Consider the following 4,696-nt stretch of genomic DNA (forward strand, 5'->3'; position numbering starts at 1 on the left):
CATCTTTTTATGGAGAGGAGTAACTTAAAAGAAGAAAATGTCACTCGCAAAGAAGACTAAAAGAGGGAGTAGTCTACCTCAGGTCAAATGCAAAGTACTTATTTTCTCAGGCGTCAACGATTTTGCGCCCTCTGATCGTGATCCAACGTTAATTAAACTTCATTTCTTCATTCTCAAATCATCCCCCATTCGTAAGAGAGGATGTAGTAGCTGAGCAGGGCCCTCGAAAACTAGGGCGTGGGAGGAAGAGAAGACATTTATCATAAGAGTCTGTCTACTACATAACCATGTGTTTTATGTAGTTTCAACACGATTTTTTTTTTGCTCCATAGGATTAAGATCCAACAACCTCCACTATTCTTCTATCTCTAGCCTCCGGCCTCCACAAATCATAGATCATAGTTTTTTTCTATGGAAGGACAAATCACAGATCCGTCGCCGCTGCCGTGGCCGGCGCGGGCACGGGCGCCGGGGCGAGCTCGCCGGTCGTCGTCACCGGCGCCGGTGGTCACCGGTGAGAAAGAGAGAGGGAGAGAGATAAAAAAAATTATATGTTTTTTTTTGCTAAAACACATGTTATCATAATAAAATCCTCTCCAAAGAGATATACTAATGAGGTGCCTAGTATCAAATTCAATGGCCCTCGGATGAGAATCCAACGATCCTTTAGTCTTGTTGAAGCAATGGTGTACTGTAGCTGATTCCTCTTCTTGGCGAAAGCTCTCTTGCCTCTACTCACCCATCACTCACTGAAACTCCTGTCGCCCTTACTGTGGCGGATTAGGCTCGTGCCATAAAGCCAAGTTAGAGCTACCGGCCTAGGTCTTTGAGGCAGCACTACCTCGTCATGCAAGTTTTTGACCCAGTTTATTGGATCATCTAAAGATTGTTGTTAAGATCTATATATTTGATCTAAAGGAGCACTGGTAGAGAACAGAGCTTTACTCCCAGTGGGGAACCCCCTCTAGTCCCGGTTTCCCATCCGGGAACAAGCATCCGGGACTAAAGGGGGTCCTTTAGTCCCGGGTCAGGAACCGGGACTAAAGGAGGACCTTTAGTCCTGGTTCGTATTACTAACCGGGACTAAAGGTGCCTCCTGACATGCCACGATGGCCGGCACCTTTAGTCTCGGTTGGTAATATGAACCGGGACTAAAGGTTTTTTTCCTTTTTTTCTTTTCTTTTCATTTTTTTTTTGTTTTCTTTTCAAAATAGGTTTTCGAAGTCGTATTGTACGCTGCTAATTATATATTTATACGCGCGTATAGTATGTTTCGGTTCAAGCACAATGAACGTATTAAATCACACAATTCAAGCATAGAATATATATATATATATATATATATATTTACATGCATGCATGCATATGTGTATTTTATATTATATTATTTCATGTGCATATATTACAAAAAGATTGCATTATAGTTGTTGTGATATAACAAGTTTCCTCTTATCCTCTAGCTTGGCTTCCATGGCAGTGTTGGGTCGAAGTAGAACTCGCCCTTGGAATTGATGACCTGCTCATTAAAAAATCCGGCTATAGACTCTTGAATTGCTTTGATTTGGTCTTGCTGTATGACCTTTTCCTCCAACCATCGAGTCTACAGGTTTGAATTAAAGGAAAATAAATTAATATATACACATATATATATATAAAGATATAGTAACACAATCAATAATAATAATTAAATGAATATATAGTATATTTTTAACGTAATTTGAGTCTCTCTATAGGAGTTCTTTGGGAGACCACCTTGATAAACTTGCAAACATAGTAACCACAGTAGTTGTTCTCCTGTTCCTGCCTCAGACACCACTTTATGAGAAAAAGATTTGTCATCCAATCTGGTGATCCGGTGAAAGCTATATGTTTAATTAATAAAGATGATGCGATTTATGGGACTTACTTTCAAAGGGATTACATTCAGTGGCGCTTTGCATTTTCCCATGTGTTCCTTCTCAATAAAGGTTTTCCAAACACTGTCCAATAAAAAATTTGCCACGTCATCAGATATAGTTAATCATCATGTTTGTGTGTATATATAGTTGCTAGAGATACCGAAATTACCTCTGGATAATATCTATCATATCTTGGTAGTCTTGTTGTGGTTTTCTCATCGAGTCATAGATTATCAAGTGACTTTTCACCAGATCGATGTCCATCAATATCCAGTGATTGCTGCATGTGTTTATAGGATATAACGCATAACACTCATTAATTAACTAGAATCAACATATGAGCCATTAAGGATGATCGACATTATTAACACTCACTTGAAGTTGTAGGGAAAGAGTATATCCTTCTTGTAGCGTTGGTTCACTAAGAAGTTCATGAGGTTACTCTCTGACTCAGACTTTCAATTAGTCTTTGGAGTAACTAGGTCTTTGAATACTATATGGGGATCAACAAAGTCAATTTCATTGCAGCCTTCCTTTCTGAGCTCTGTCATTGTAAATCTGCATATATATAGTACTTGTTAGGATAATTTATATGCATATACACACATATGATGAGTTTAATAATAGATCGAAAGAATTATTACTTATAGGCAATAGCAGCTAATGATAACTTTGTCCAGAGAGGTCAGGTGGCATAGTTGATGAAATTCTGCAAAGTCAACATACATAACATCATCGCCACGGAACCAATGTTCGTCTCTAATTCTGACACCAACATAGAAGTCTCCACCGGTAGACGCCTGCATGTACCACTTGTTTAGCAGGTACATTTGCGTCCCCAGATCAGATAAGGCTTGAGGGTTGTATAGACTCTGGCCTAGTACAAATTTTTTCTTCCAAATATCAACCTCTGCCGCACTCTCAATGTTTCCATCACCAAACATCTGGTAAAGGTCGAGACCAGTCTCATCAATAAATTCACCAAGGTGATCCAAATCGACATCCGGAGGTATGTTTGCCTGATGCATTAATCCTAAATTCGAACCATATTCATTACCAACAACTAGTGGGGGGACTGATTGGTGCGCTTGTTGTCCGAGTTGGGCAACTCCTTTCCCTGCCCGCTTCTTTTTCTGTGCCGCCTCAATTGACTTGGTGAGAGTGCGGTCATAGTCTGATAACGTTGATTTGGACGGCTTATGAGATTCCCGCTGTTGTTGCTGGTAAGAAGCCACCCTTTTTCTTAGAATATCTAGAGCTACGAAGAAGTACAGTTTCTCCGGGTTTCTCCTTGCTTCTTGATTCTTTTTAAGTCTATCATAGAATCTAGACATATCTTTTTTATATGCATCAGTTCCTTCTTCCTTCTCTTCAGATATTATTTTGGGAATAGCCCTTGGTTTCACGGTGGCTTTCTTTGCCGGCGGGGACTGGTTCTTCGTTTGCGGGGCTAGCCTCTTGCTAGGCTTCTTGGTAGGCGGGGGCGGGGGAGGCGTTGGAGACCTCCTTGGAGGTGTTGGCAGCGGCGTTGGAGACCTCCTTGGAGGTGGCGGCTGCGGCGTTAGAGACCTCCTTGGAGATGGTGTGGATGCAGCCTCGCCTTCCAACACAATGTCATCGTACAAAGCACTATGATGATCTGGCGATTGAACAATTAGATTTAGGTTGGGGGAGGATCTGCTACAAAAAAAGAATGACATATTATTATGAGCAGATTGTTAATTATTTAAGCCAATACAAATTAATGATATAGTGTTTTTATCCGCACGTACCTATGGTGAGGTAGTTCAGGAGGAGGTGGAGCCGACATCCCGGGAATGATGATGTAGCGCTTGTGCCATAGAATGAATGTCTTCTCTGCTTCTCCTAGAGTCTTCTCGCCATCACCTCCATGAATGTTAAGAGGCAAATCACTAAAACCTTTTTCAGCTTTATCTACCGAGATGGTAGATTATCCTTCTTGGATTATATTCCCATGAATCCTTGGTGTCTTGGTTCGGTTGTTAGGATTAACAAGACCGATAGCCACCTTGATTGTGGAATTTCCCTTCGGAATGTGTAACTCACACGATGTACAAGGTTCAGTGACATCATCCATAGGGAAGCGCAATCCTGTGTCCCCTTGATTTGGTATCTCCATGGAAGTGCAGCTGCTTTTCAACTGAACAGATTAGCTAATGTTGATTCCTAGCTCTGATGCCTGCTTGCTTGCACTCACTGCTATTTGCACTTGCCTTCTGATTTCCTCCTGCATTCTCGCTTCAAGGTTTTTTCCCGCTCCTATGCTTCACGCACCGCTTCCTCCAACCTCTGGAGCCGTTGTGCCTCTTCTTCCTTCTTTCTCTGGCAACTTCTGTAGGAAGGTCTATCCTAAGGGAATCCATGCTCCCACGAGACACTTCCTTTGCCTCTAGTTCGGCCACCATGTTCAATAGTCTCGATGGCGTATGTCAGCTCATCCTTCTCTCTGTTGGGCCTGAACGCACCACTAGTAGTAGCTCTCTGAGCATAAAACAATCTTTCTACTACTTCTTGTAGTCTTGCGCCATAAATGCACTTCCCTGTCTCCTGGTCCAGTGTTCCCCCATGAGCGAAAAACCAATTCTTTGCATGTTCTCCCCATTCGAGTGATTCTGGTCTGATACCCTTGGCAAGAAGGTCTGCTTCCATTTTGTTCCACTTCTTAATGGCAGTCGGGTAGCCACCTGATCCCAAGTTATGGTGGTATGTCTTCTGTTGGGCATTACGTTGGTTCTTTATCACCCAACTCACACCCTCTTCCGAAGTCTTGTACTGTA

This window comes from Miscanthus floridulus, chromosome 16 (assembly GCF_019320115.1).
Source record: "Miscanthus floridulus cultivar M001 chromosome 16, ASM1932011v1, whole genome shotgun sequence".
NCBI lineage: Eukaryota > Viridiplantae > Streptophyta > Magnoliopsida > Poales > Poaceae > Miscanthus > Miscanthus floridulus.